This window comes from Heterodontus francisci, chromosome 41 (genome assembly GCF_036365525.1).
Source record: "Heterodontus francisci isolate sHetFra1 chromosome 41, sHetFra1.hap1, whole genome shotgun sequence".
Lineage (NCBI taxonomy): Eukaryota > Metazoa > Chordata > Chondrichthyes > Heterodontiformes > Heterodontidae > Heterodontus > Heterodontus francisci.
The window spans coordinates 34,759,591-34,774,889 of NC_090411.1; positions in this window are offsets into that span (position 1 = coordinate 34,759,591).

Sequence of the window (15,299 nt, forward strand, 5' to 3'; positions counted from 1 at the left end):
TGCCATGGAACCTTTTAACATCCACATGAAAGGGCAGATAGACTCTTGGTTTAATATCTCAACTGCAATCCCTTGAGTGGCTTTCGAATCTACAACCTTCTGTGGAAGTAGTAAGTATACAACCCACTGAGCCACAGCTGATTTTTTGCACCTAGACCCTATAGGCTTTGAAGCCAAAAAGCACGAGAGTATGAGGAGTGAGCAGGAGAATGGGGAGAGAGTTCCAGATTTTCACTGCCTTCTGTGTGTTAAAAGTGTTTTCTGATTTCATTCTGAACAACCTGGCTCTAATTTTAAGTTTATGCTCGTTTGTTATTGATTCCTCTGTCAGAGGAAATAGTTTTTCTGTTTCTACTCTATCAAATCCCTTTATCATTTTAAACACCTCGATCAGATCAGCCCTTAATCTTCGAAATTCCATGAAATACAAGCCAAGTATATGCAACTAACTCTCATAATTTAACCCTCTAAACTCTGCTATCATTCTGGTGAAGAGTGCATCACAGAGCTGTTATGGACCGGTGCTGAGTTTAAATGTTTGACTCTAAGCAAGGAGGGAGGGGAATGGAAGGAATGGTCACTGCTGGGCTGCTAGCAGCAGATTCAGAACTGGTCGTCAGATCTAACAATCACAGGGTCAGGCCTGGGTCTGAAATGGGGTACGGTGGGGTGGAGGGGTTTTGTGGTCAAATTGGTCGACAATTCTTCTGTTCCATCCCCCAGGATCATGAGGCCCATGGCAATTAAAAGGATCAGACATTTAAATAGCCCATCTCTCATTAGAGAGGAAGATGAACTCCACCCCCACCCCTGCTTCCCCCCACCACCCCCCCGCCCCACCCTGCCCCAAGGGAACAGACTCACCTCTGGCTTAAAGAAAATGCTGGGATGGGGTTACTAACAGATGTTGGTACTGGGAGGGAAGGGAAGCCAAGGATCCATCATGGGGTCCCAAGGATGCTCTCTCCTGGACACTCAGCTGCCTCTCAGTTTTTGTTGCCAACCCCAACGGGGTCAATGACATCTTTGGGCTGCAAACTCAGCATGTTGAGTAGGTGCTCCCCTTCCCTCCCCTTCCCCAACTTGGGGTAGGCAGCCCTTTCCCATCTAAATTCTGCTTGGCCAAAATGGCCAGGAATGCAGGATAGGAACAGCGATCTTGAAAAGAAGTCTCTCTGCAGACTAACCTGCGCACCACAGTAAACTCAGTGGAATCAGAACCACTGCGAGACAAAACACGGCAAGGTAATCATCATACCTTACACTGTAACAGATTCTCAGACTTTTGTTGTGTCGATGGGAAAACTTAGTGAGTAATTAGTGTTAGTAAACCCAACACATTGGGAATAGTGTAAATATTACATGCTATAAATACTATGCTGGGTTATATACACATTTTTCAATTTTTACAAATAATCGAGACGTGGGTGCAGGAAAAGGCTTTATAAAGTTTGCAGATGATACGTAACTTGATAAAGTAGTGAAGAGTGATGAGGATAGTTATAGTCTTCAGGATGGTTAAATGGGCAGAAATGTGGGAAATGGAGATTCAATGTAGAGAGGTGTGAAAGACTAAAATGGAAAGACAGTATATGCTAAATGAAAAAAGTGTAGATGAAAGAATGACCTTGGTGTCCAGATATAGAAATCCTTAAAGGTGACATATAAAAGTAAATAGATCAGGCTAAAACTTTATAAATGACTGGCTAGACCTCAGCTGGAGTATTGGAGACAATTCTGGGCACCAGACCATGAAAGATGGAATACAGATGAGGTTTACCGGGATATAAGGGATGACATTCTTCTGTTGTGAGAAGAGGTTGGGAATGTTGGGACTGTCCTTCTCAGAACAGGGAAGGTTAAGAGTTGACCTAATAGAGGTTTTCAAGATTCTGAGACGTTTTGATAGAGTAAACAGAGAAAAACTATTCCCTCTGGCAAGTGGGTCAATAACCAGATGTCAAAGATTTAAAATCATTGGTAAAAGATCTAGAGTGGAGATGAGGAGAAATGTTTTCACTCTGAGTTGTTGGGATCTGGAACACTCGACCTGAAAACATGGTGGAAGCTGATCCCATCAAAAAGGGAGTTGAACAGGAACCTGAGAATGAGGAACTGACAGGGTTAGAGACAAAAAGCGGGATGTGGAACTAAACATGACTGCTCTTTCAAAAAGTCAGCACAAACATGATGGGCTGAATGGCCTTCTTCTGCTCTGTAGGTTTCTGTGCCTCTATGACAATATTAGATACTGTAAATTCTGCATTGGGGAGTATACACAGTGAATAAAAATGTCAGTGTGTAACATTGTACAGACAACACAGAGCAGTGTGAGATTATTGGAAAAATTGAGCATTCTTTTTTAAGGTTGAGCCTTTCAGTTGTAGGACCAAGGACCACAAGGAGAGACACCAGCAAAGATCAAAGCAGGACCAGTGAAAGGCACAGATCATCTCTCCTCCCCGACTCTGGATTGCCTCCCAGAGCCTCCTCTGATGTCCCTGTCTGTTGATACTGCCCCTCCAACACTGGCACTCGCAGCTGTCTGCTAATAAACAAATGAGGCCAGCAGACCGATTTGCAACGGCCTTGTCACTGTTCTCATTAGGCTTGTGCTATCTGCACTCGACAAGTCATAACCAAAGCTCAAGAAGTGACATTCTCATCTCTTGAGTCAGAAGGTTGTGGTTCAAGTCTCCAATGCATATTTGAGCACTTAATCCGTGCTCACACTCCCGGTGCGGTACTGAGGGAGTGCTGCACTGTCAGGGGGTTAAATACTGAGGGAGTGCTGCACTGTCAGGGGGTTAAATACTGAGGGAGTGCTGCACTATCAGAGGGACAGTACTGAGGGAGCGCTGCACTATCAGAGGGTTAAATATTGAGGGAGTGCTGCACTGTTAGAGGGGCAGTACTGAGGGAGTGCTGCATTGTCAGAGGAGCTGTACTGAGGGAGGGCTGCATTGTCAGAGGAGCAGTACTGAGGGAGTGCTGCATTGTCAGAGGGGCAGTACTGAGGGAGTGCTGCACTGTCAGAGGGGCAGTACTGAGGGAGTGCTGCATTGTCAGAGGGGCAGTACTGAGGGAGTGCTGCATTGCCAGAGGGGCAGTAATGAGGGAGTGCTGCATTGTCAGAGGGGCAGTACTGAGGGAGTGCTGCACTGTCAGAGGGGCAGTACTGAGGGAGTGCTGCATTGCCAGAGGGGCAGTACTGAGGGAGTGCTGCATTGCCAGAGGGGCAGTACTGAAGGGGCGCTTTTTGTTTGCTAACCCTCCTTGGGACGTTTTCCTATAATAAAGGTGTTATGTAACTGCAATTTGTTGTTACAGCACTGACACTTGCTGCCAATTGGTTCATCCAAGAAAGAGAGAATGGACTTGCATTTATACAGAACCTTTCACATCCTCAGGACATCCCAAAGAGATTCAATACCAATGAATTACTTTTAAAATTTAATCAGTGCTTTTTATTCAGGAAAATATACGGCCAAATTGTGCACAGCAAAATTCTGTAAATTGAAACTGAGGTGAATCCCCCAGTTTTGATTGCTGGGGAAAGAATGATATCCAGGATACAACAACAACAAATTGCATTTATATAGCACCTTTAACAAAGTAAAACACCCCAAGGTGCTTCACAGGAGTGTTAATCAACAAGTTTTGACAGTGAGCCACACAATGAGAGTTTAGGCAGGTGACCAAAAGTCTGATCAAAGAGGCAGGTTTTAAGGAGCATCTTATAGGAGGAGAGAGCGAGGGTTTAGGAAGGTAATTCCAGGGTGTGCAGCCCATGCAGCTCGGGCCACTGGTAGGCTGATGAAACCCGGGGAAGCGTAAGCGCCTAGAATTGGAGGAGTGCCAAGATCTCGGAGGGTTGTAGGGATGGAGGAGATTACAGAGATAGGGAAGGGCGAAGCCATGGAAGGCTTTGACAATAAGGATGAGAATTTTAAAACTGAGGGCTTGCTGAACCAGGTACAGCAGAACTCTCTGATTTTCTTCGAATATTGCTGTCAGGTGTTTCACATCTACCTGAGCAGTAAGACGGGGCCTCAGCTTAAAGAAAACGCAGCATCCTAAGTGCAGCACTTCCTCAGAACTGCGCTGGAGTGTTAGCCTGGATCATGGGCGGGAGTGGGGCTCAAACCCATGAGATCATCTGTCTTAGAGTCACCCAGTGTTTAGCTGAGTGGAATGCAGGCCTGATGGAGAAAGGGGATGTGTCTAATTCAGGTCTCACCGGATCCACCAGATGGGAAACGTATCCCCACCAGGGACCATAAAATCTCGGTCAGGAAACCTGGACCACCTTCAGAGATTGCTTGCACAATCACAACTGCCTCGGGCTCCTCCTGGGGGGGGGGAAGGGCGACCACAACAAACTGGTGGCTGAATCGAGACATGATGCTGGGTGGGCAACGCCTCACAACCGTGAACGCACATGACCGCTCCCAGCTACCAGGCAGAGAGTCTGCCCGTTCCTCATCCCCATCTGGAACTGTCCGTGTGGATCTACCTGAAAATCGTTGTGGTTAAAATTAAAATCAAAGAGGAAAGAAAACATTCTCTCCAATTGTATCGCATTCCCTATAAATGTCTCTTGGGGGCTTTATGTTTATGACGTTCTCCCCACCCCCACCCTGCAGGGTCTGCTGCCTTGCTGTATATTGTTTCTACTTTCCTGTGTCTCTTTTCTCCTGGATCAGGCAAACATAAATAAATAAATCAATGTGTTTAATTTATTAAAACAGATTTAAAGTTATTGGCAAAAAACTGGGGGGTTGGTGAGGCTAGAAGGAAATATTTGTAGGACTATGGGGAAAGAGTAGAGGGCGAGAGATTACTTGGTAGCTCTTCAGAGAGCTAGCAGAGGCACAATAGGCTGAATGGCCTCCATCAATGCAGTGTAATTTTCTATGTTTCCAAGATAAGATAAATTGCCACCTGCAACATCAAAGACCTTCCACTGTGTGCAATTAGTCCACTGTTCATTCACCAAGACAACATCTGAAGCTGCAGCCCTTTAAGTGCTGCAGCCCTTTAAGTGCTGCTGCTCCTGCTGCGCTGCACCTCTGCGCTTCCCAGCCAAGTGTATTACAGGGCAACTTTCTAGGCAAGCTCTTCCTGTGTCAGTAGCTTATTCTAAACCGTGGGCAGGGGCCACATTTGCAAAATGTGACACAAGTTCTGAGCCACCTGTACAGGTGCACCTGGAGCAAGAGGCAACATAAAACTATTTTAACCTCTCTCACAATATCAGCCTGTGATCTTTTCCAAACTTGAGTTCTCTATGTTACAAGAGGCCATACCCGATTGCTAAGTGAATGAAACAGTATCAGATCAATAATAGCCTTTTGTCAAGTCAATGATGTTGTGTTACCTCCACATTGGATTGGCTATTGATGTTACAAGTGGCACAAATTGGCAGGCTATGCAGAATTTCAAAGCTTTATTCTGTTTTCAGTGTTGTCAGCTGCAGATTAGTACGTAGCACCATCACCTCAGAGTCAGAAGCTTGGGAGTTCAAATCCAACTCCAGTAAGTTGAGCACAAAATCTAGGCAGACACTGCCAGTGTAATACTGAGGGAGTGCTGCACTGTCGGAGGGTCAGTGCTGAGGGAGTGCTGCACTGTCAGAAGTTCAGTACTGAGTGAGCTTTGCAACGTTGGAGGGTCATTACTGAGTGACCACTGCACTGTCAGAGGGTCAGTACTGAGTGACCACTGCACTGTCAGAAGGTCAGTACTGAGGGAGCGCTGCACTGTCGGAGGGTCAGTACTGAGGGAGTGCTGCATTGTCGGAGGGTCAGTACTGAGGGAGTGCTGCACTGTCGGAAGGTCAGTACTGAGGGAGTGCTGCACTGTCGGAGGGTCAGTACTGAGGGAGCTCTGCACTGTTGGTGGGTCAGTACTGAAGGAGTGCCGCACTGTCGAAAGGTCAGTACTGAGGGAGTGCTGCACTGTCGGTGGGTCAGTACTGAGGGAGCTCTGCACCATTAGAGGGTCAGTACTGAGTGAGCACTGCACCTTCAGAGGGTCAGTACTGAGGGAGCTCTGCACTTTCGGAGGGTCAGTACCGAGGGAGCTCTGCACCGTCGGAAGGTCAGTACTGAGGGAGTGCAGCACAGTTGGAGGGTCAGTACTGAGTGAGCTCGGCACTGTCGGAGGGGCAGTACTGAGGGAGTGCTGCACTGTCAGAAGGGCAGTACTGAATGGGTGCTGCATTGTCGGATAGTCAGTACTGAGGGAGTGCTGCACTGTCGGAGAGTCAGCCCTGAGGGAATGCTGCACTGTCGGAGGGTCAGTACTGAGCGAGCTCTGCAATGTTGGTGGGTCAGTACTGAGGGAGTGCTGCACTGTCAGAGTTGACATCTTTTAGATGAAACATTAAACTCAGACCCTGTCTGCCCCCTCAATTGGATGTAAAAAAATCCCAAATCACTACTTTGAAGAGGAGCAGGGGAGTTCTGCCTGTGTCCTGGGTCAATATTTATCCCTCAACCAGAATCCCTCAAACAGATTATCTGGTCATTATCACTTTACTCATTGTAGATCTTGCTGTGCACAAATTGGCTGTTGTGTTTCCTACTTTACAACAGTGACTACACTTCAAAAGTACTTCACTGTAAAGCTCTGAAGTCGTGAAAGGTGCTATAGAAATGCAAGTCTTCCTTTCTTTACCTGAAACCAAAGCACAATTTTATTTATTATCAGTTTAGCAATTCCCACCCCAGGAAACAAGATGGTGCAGAATTTCCAGGCGGGTTCCCAGCATAACATCAGCGGAAATGGCCATTGATTCATGATGACCGATGGACAGGACTTTGCTGGTGAGCTAACAGGGGAGTTTGGGATCACTCAGCAACCCGAGCCATCTCCCCATCGCAGGATCCAAACATATGGATGGTTGGGCGGCACAGTGGCGCAGTGGTTAGCACTGCAGCCTCACAGCTCCAGCGACCCGGGTTCAATTCTGGGTACTGCCTGTGAGGAGTTTGCAAGTTCTCCCTGTGTCTGCGTGGATTTCCTCCGGGTGCTCCGGTTTCCTCCCACAAGCCAAAAGACTTGCAGGTTGGTAGGTAAATTGGCCATTATAAATTGCCCCTAGTATAGGTAGGTGGTAGGGAAATATAGGGACAGGTGGGGATGTGGTAGGAATATGGGATTAGTGTAGGATTAGTATAAATGGGTGGTTGATGGTCGGCACAGACACGGTGGGCCGAAGGGCCTGTTTCAGTGCTGTATCTCTAAACATATGTTTGACCACTCTTTCAAAAAGCCAGCACTGGTCCGATGGCCCAAGTGGCCTCCATCTGGGCTGAATGAGTCCAAGATCCCAGCCGCCAAGGACCTTCCCTGATACTGTAATTCTGTCTGTCAATCACCTTCCGTGTGGAATAAGGCGAGTTCTTGACTCTGTCTTAAACGTGTCAGTCAGGGTTTTGAATGTTTCTGTCTCCATTTATCACCCGGGGAATTCATGAGAGAGGCAGGAGGGCGACAGAAAACAAAAAACATGATTCCAACCCCCACCATTTTTTTTTTACCAGTTCTTATGTAAATATTCTGTGGGTGGCAGGAATAGAGAGAGCGAGCGATGAAAGAGAGGATAGACGCAGGGCAAAATAGAAAGTAATTAAAGTGTTACACTTCATGAGCAGAAGCAGAATGCGAAATTTGCAAATATTTTGAATGAGGCAAGGCTGGAGACCGAGGTTAATGGGCCCTTAAAGGAGATTGACACAAAGCATCAATTTCTGTGAGTAGATTTGTTGGATGTAAATTTTTGAATTTGGCAGATTAGAAAATTAAGCTAAATCCTCCACAAACATCCATGCACAAACATGCACACTTACACAGAAGCACACACACAAACTTCTGGAGGAGTGGAGTTTTCTTTATTCGTTCATGGGATGTGAGCATCACTGACAAGGCTAACATTTATTGCCCATCCCTAACTGCCCTTGAGAAGGTGGTGGTGAGCTGCCTTCTTGAACCGCTGCAGTCCATGTGGGGTAGGTACACCCACAGTGCTGTTAGGAAGGGAGTTCCAGGATTTTGACCCAGCGACAGTGAAGGAACGGCGATATAATTCCAGTCAGGATGCTGTGTAACTAGGAGGGGAATTTTCAAGTGCTGGTGTTCCATGCGTCTGTTGCCCTTGTTCCTCTATGTAGTAAAGGTCTTGGTTTAGAAGGTGCTGTCAAAGGAGTCATAAAGTCATTACGGCACCAAAGGAAGCCAATCGGCCCATCGAGTCCATGCAGGTTCTCTGTAAAGTAATCCAATCAGTCCCATTCCCCCGATCTATCCCGATAGACCTTCAAGTTTATTTCCCTCAAGTGCCCATCCAATTTTCTTTTGAAATCATCCATCATCTCTGCTTCCGCCACCCTCGTAGGCAGCGAATTTCAGGTCATTACCACTCGCTGCCTCATATTCCCCCGGCATCTCTCGCCCAAAACCTTAAATCTGTGTCCCCTAGTCCTTGTACCATCAGCCAATGGGTACACCTTTTCTTTGTCTACCTTATCTAAGCCTGTCATAATCATGTACACCTCTATCAAATCTCCTCTCAATCTCCTTTGCTCCAAGGAGAACAACCCCAGATTCTCCAATCTAACCTTGCAGCTAAAATCCCTCATCCTGGAACCATTCTGGTAAATCCCCCCTGCACCCTCTCAAGGGTCCTCACCTCCTTCCTGAAGTGTGGCGACCAGAACTAGATGCAATACTGAACTTGAGGCCTATCCAGAGCTTTCCAAAGAGCCTTGCCGAGTTGCTGCAGTTCATCTGGTAGCTGGTACACACTGCTGCCACTGTGTGCCAGTGGCAGAGGGAGTGAATGTTTAAGGTGGTGGATGGGGTGCCAATCAAGCAGGCTGCTTTGTTCTAGATGGTGCCAAGCTTTGAGTTTTGTTGGAGCTGCACTCATCCAGGTAAGTAGAGAGTTTCATCACACTCCTCACTTGTGCCTTGTAGATGGTGGACAGGCTTTGGGGAGTCAGGAGATGAGTTACTTGCCGCAGGATTCCTAGCATCTGACCTGCTCTTGTAGCCATGGTATTTATATGGCTACTCCAGTTCAGTTTCTGGTCAATGGTAGCCCCTAGGATGTTGATAGTGGGGGATTCAGCGATCGTAATGCCATTGAATGACAAGGGAGATGGTTAGATTCTCTCTTGTTTGAGATGGTCATTGCCTTGCACTTGTGTGGTGTAAATGTTACTTGCCACTTATCAGCCCAAGCCTGGATATTGTCCTGTTCTTGCTGCATCTGGACACGGGCTGCTTCAGTATCTGAGGAGTCACAAATGGTGCTGAACATCGTACAATCATCAGCGAACATCCCCACTTCTGACCTTATGATGGAGGGAAGGTCATTGATGAAGCAGTTGATGTTGGTTGGGCCAAGGACACTACCCCTGAGGACCTCCTGCAGTGATGCCCTGGGTTGAGACAATCAGCCTCCAACAACCACAACCTTGGGCATTGAAGCTCAGGAAGGATATATTGGCCTTGGAGGGTGTGCAGGGCAGATTCACCAGAATGATACCAGATCTATAAGGGTTACATTATGTGGCCTGGTTGTATAAACTTGGCTTGTATTCCTTTGAGTTGAGGGGTGATCTAATTGAAGTGTTTAAGTTCAATTTGATCAAGGCTGATCTGCACCTTAACTTTACTTACCCACCTTTGCTCCATTTCCCTTGATACCCTTACCCAACAAAATTCCATCGATCTCAAAAATACTTCCTGATTCTACTCCTGAATGGTCTAGCTGTAATTGTAACATTGGGTTCTCTTGCTCTAGATTCATCCATCACCAGAGGAGTTAGTTTCTCTGTAACAGCCCTATCCTTTTAACATTTTGAGGGTCCTTTTTGCAGCCTGAGGAAAAGTTCCCTGCTTCAATCTCTGTTCAAAACACTGTTAGTCAATCTCAAAGAGGGTGGGAGGACTGCGGAGGGAGAGGGCTACAATTGCTCCCAGTACATCTGGACGAGGGAAAAGCGGGGATAAAATTATCCAGCCTTCTTCCTTCAGTGACCCCTGTGCCACCAGATATGGCAGCTCAGGGCTCGGCTGTGAGGCCACCCCCACCTTACGTAAACAGATTGCTGTCAAGGCCCCACACACGCAAAATGACCATTTGGACAAAGTTCTCGAGGCACTGGTTGACGTAAATAGAAATGCCTCCAGCCAGGATTCAACATCTCTGACAGGAGGAGGAGAAGGAAAACTGAATCACAGAGAAATAAAACCTTGAACATCTATCAAACCACTGAGGTATCCTCCATTGAGCTGAGTTGTTACAGAAGGAGTTACAAGCTGGATCTTTGGTTAATTAAATTTTATTAGTTTTCTGTACAGAGTTAAAAATAGCAATAACTGTATGAAGGAACTGGCCCTTCAACTTGGACATTTCAATGTCAGTGTCACAGCTTCCAGGCATCTTGCTCTCGCACTCTGGAATTCTGTAGCTCAGTGGGTAGCTACCCCACCTGAGAGTCAGAAGGTTGTGGGTTTATTGTCCCACTCCAGGGAATGGGCACAAAATCCATGAAGGCACTCCAAAGCAATGCTGAGGGAGTGCTGCACCATCGGAGGTGACGTCTTTCAGATGAGGCATTATAACAAGGACCTGTCTGCCCTTTCAGGTGGATGTAAAAGATCCCATGGCCACTATGTTGAAAAAGAACAGGGGCAGTCATCCTGGTGTCCTGGCCAGTATTTATTCCTCAACCACCTTCACTAAAACAGATTATCTGGTCATTAACACATTGCTGTTTGTGGGATCTTGCTGTGCACAAATTGGCTGCCATGTTTCCTGCATTACAATCGTGACTACACCTCAAAAAGTACTTCATTTGCTGTAAGGCGCTTTGGGATGTCCCGAGGACACAAAGGGCACGATAGAAATTCAAGTCTTTCTTCTTTTGCTAAACCATCCCCCCTAAGGGCTGAATTTAGTGGCTCCAGTGGGGCTTCCGGCACCGGGATCCCTGTCCCTATAAAGAGCTGCCAGCCAATCACAGGGCTGGCAGCTCAGTAGTATCGGCAGCGCCAAAGGAGCGCGAGCAACTGCTGGTGCAGCAAGAGGCCTCGGACCCGGGCCCAGCGCGGGACCTCAGGTCAGTGAGGCAGGGTTTCTGGGGCCAGTCCAGCAGACCCGGGTGATGACAGGGGAGGGTGGGCATTGGGGACAGGGGGAGAGGGGGTCCATGGAGGTGGGTTGTTTGCTGCAGGTGCCCTCAGTGGGCCACAGATTGCCTCTGCTGGAGGGCCCCCTTAGGCCAGCAGGGAAGTCGCCTCATTTTACTGGGCGACCTGCCCACGTGGCGGAGGCTCCCCTCATCACCCCCCCTCCCCCCGGCTTAATGCCAGTGGCACCAGAAAGAGGCCTTTAAGTGACTGTCAATAGACCTCTTATGGGGCCTCAATTGGCCTCTGAGCCTCCGGAGTGATATTGGAGTTGCAATCATTCTCTAGACTCTCCATGTAACTGAAGTTCCACATCCCTGGTACCATTTCAGTAAATTACCTCTGCACCTCTCCAAAGCCTTTGCATCCTTCCTAAAGAGTGGTGGGAAAAATTGGCCCAATATTCCAGCTGCTCCTAACCAGTGCTTTACAAAGGTTTAGCATAAATTCCATGCTTTTGTGATCTCTGCCTCTATTTATAAAGACAAGGATCCCATAGTCTTTTTAACCTCCTTCTCAACTTGTTGTGCACCTTGAAAGACTTGTGTATGTAAACCCCCGGTCTCTCTGTTCATGCAGCATCTTTACAATTGTACCATTTAGTTTATATTGCCTCTCCTCATTCTTCCTACCAAAATTAATCATATCACATTTCATTGCATTATATTTAATCTGCCATTTGTCTGCCCATTTCACCAGCCCATCTATATCCTCCTGAAGTCTGTTACTATCCTCTTCACTGTTAATACATTTCTGGGTGTCCCCTGCAAACCTGGAAATTATGCCCCGTATACCCAAGTTCAGGTCATTAATATATATCAAAAAGAGCAGTGGTCCTAATACCAACCCATGCGGACACCACTGTATACCCCTTTCAGTTTGAAAACAGCCATTTACTACTCCATGCTTTCAGCTCTTAGCTAATTTTGTATCCATGCAGCTACTGCCCCTTCCATCCTACAGCTTTAATATTGCTTAACGGACTGAAACACGCCACATGTGGTTAGGGCGTGTGACTCTTGTATTCTTTACACTGACTGGCTCACTGCAGAACACAGGGTACAAAGAGCATTCACATGACTGTACATGCTCAGGCCCACGTTGGCAGGTTTCCTAGCTTGCATTATTAGTGTCTGCTGTGACATAGTTAGTAGTGCTCTCACCTCTAGATTAAAAGGTTGTGAGTTCAAGTCCCATTTGAGGGTGTGCATACAAAATCTAGGCTCACACTCCTAGTGCAGTACTGAAGGAGTGCTGTGCTATCTTTCAGGTAAGATATTAGACTAAGGCTCTAGCTGCTCTCTCAGGAGGATATAAAAGAGGAGGAAGCAGGGGAATTCTTCCCCAGTATCCTGGATAACATTGCTGTCTGTGGGATCTTGCTATGTGCAAACTGACTGCAGTGTTCCCCACATCATAATAGTGATCACTTTGTTGGCTGCAAAGTGTTTTGGGATGTCCTGCATTTAAATAATACACAGGTACTCCCTATGCCGATTATACAATTAGGATTACAACTTGCTCCCAGATATACATCCACTGACTCTTGGAAGATGTAATAATTGCTACAAACTGTGAGAAGGAAATGAGATCACAGGAATGAACAATTTTGCATTGTCTTACAGACATCATGCAATTGAGTTTAGTCTTCAGAATTGGTATTCTTAAAAGCTCAGGTGCATATTCATCAAATTGCTGAGTTTTTATTATTTTACGCACTAAGCAATAAAGTATTACTGGACTTTAATCAAATATGCTCTACAAAGAGAAGGATTGTAATCTTATTTCCTATTGCTCCAATATATTGGGCAGTAACAGCTAAATGGCTAGTATAAATCATGACAAAATAGCAGTGATAAGTTCCGCTCCTTTTGAACTAATACGGTAGGTCATTATTCTCAGGAAATTTCATGGATCTGTCAGCTTGGTCAGTAGGTAGGACTCTCCCTGCTGAATCAGCTGGTTAAGTTGTTCAAACTTCATTCCAGATCTTGAGCATGTAATGTCAATTGTTGGAGGTGCTGCCTTTTAGATGTGATGTTAAACTCATGTGGGTGTAAAAGATCGCACGGCACCACTTGAAGAATTATATCGAATTTACAGCACAGAAACAGGCCATTCAGCCCAACTGGTCTGTGCTGTTGTCTATGCCCCACACGAACCTCCCCCCACCCCTTTTCACCTCACCCTATCACCATGTCCTTCTATTCCTTTCTCCCTCATGTGTTTAGCTAGTCTCCCTTCAATGTATCTATTCTATTCACCTCACCCACTCCCTGTGGTAGCGAGTTCCACATTCTCACCACTCTCTGGGTAAAGAAATTTCTCCTGAATTCCCGACTGAATTCATTAGTGACTGTATTATATTTATGGCCCCTAGTTTTGGTCTCCCCCACAGTGGAAACAACTTCTCTATGTCTACTCTATCGAACCGGGAAATCCGGGAACAGGGGAATGTAAACTTAAACCAATAAATGGTGGCTTGTTGGCGAGCGATTATGTTTTGTAGGGTGTTGAATGAAAACAGCAATTCATAAATTCCTGAAATCTAATCTATGACCTTCTAGTTTTTGTAATAAGCTTTAGAAAATATAGACTATTGATTTCCTAGATCGGTCAGAACTGAACAATTTTTTGAGTTTTTTCAGTGTGTCCTACATGCTCTCTTGCCTTTCTGATAAACAGTTCCATCTGGTTGGGCATAGCTGCATCCATAATTGGAGGCATGGCCAGTGCTTGCAGCTCTTGCATTGGAATGTTCTAGAAAACAGGAATAGCAACAGGGCTTGCTTCATTCATGTGAGAGTAACAGGAGCAGGAAGCAACTTATTGTCAAAGAGGGAACAGATCAGTTGGCCCTTTCAACAGGGTTACAGTGGTTATGTGACTGGACTCGTAACGCAGACACTGAGAGTTAATTTCCACCATGAAAATTTGAGAAGGTTAATTTGTTTTTTTTAAAGCTGTATCAGTAAAATTACCATGAAGCTTGTTTTTCTTTCATAGGATGTGGGCATCACCAGCAAGGCCAGAATTTGTTTCCCCTGAATTGAGTGGCTCGCTTGCCCATTTCAGAGGGCAGTTAAGAGTCAACCACATTGCTGTGGGTCTGGAATCACATGTAGGCCAGACCAGGTAAGGACAGCAGAATTCCTTCTCTCAAGAACATTAGTGAATCAGATGGGTTTTTAATGTCAATTGATGATAATTTCATGGCACCATGCCTGAGAATGGCTTTCAATGCCAGATTTTTAAAAATTAATTAATTGAATTTAAATTCCACCAGCTATAATGTGGGATTTGAACCCATGTCCCCAGGGTATGAGCATGAGCCTCAGGATTATAAATCCAGTGACATTACCACAACACCACCTTCCTCCCCCAGTTCACCACTGTCCTTTAGGGAAGGAAACCTGTTGTCCTTACCCAGTCTGGGCCAAACTGTGAGTCCAGTCCCACACCAACATGGATGACCCTTCACTGTGAATGTGTATATGTAGGTGTCTGTGTATATGTGGAGGTACTTAGGTGAATTGAAGTGACTGATAGATCATGTACACTGCAGTGGTGGTATAGCCATTGAGTGAGTGGACAATCACAGACATACACAAGACACAAAGTCAATTCTCAGTCTCAGGTGCACCTTGGGAAAAGGTACAGAGAGGCATTCAGCCATATCCTCACCTCACAGCATCAGCTCCCAGTGGCATTGGAGAGAGAGCCCTGAGAGTCAGAATCATTCTTGTTTCGCACTTGGCCAGAGTGTAGTGTTGGGTGGAAGGGGGAGAAGGACAAGAGGTGAAGGTAAGAAAATGCAAGTCAAATTCAGAGTGCCATTGAGCCCTTCCGCTATTACAACTGAAATGGCAACAGCCCACCTCTGTATTCTGATTGGCTGCCAACTGTCCTTAGGAAGATAGCCAATGGGAACCAATGCTGTTGTGTTTTGCTGTGACTTCATTGACTTGGGACGAAACCGCTCCTGGTTTGAAATGTGCCAAATCTCATCATGAAAAGAGTTACTGTGACATTTGCAAGACCTGATGGGATGGCAATTAACCCATGGGCACAGGAACAGAAGGGAATCAAACACT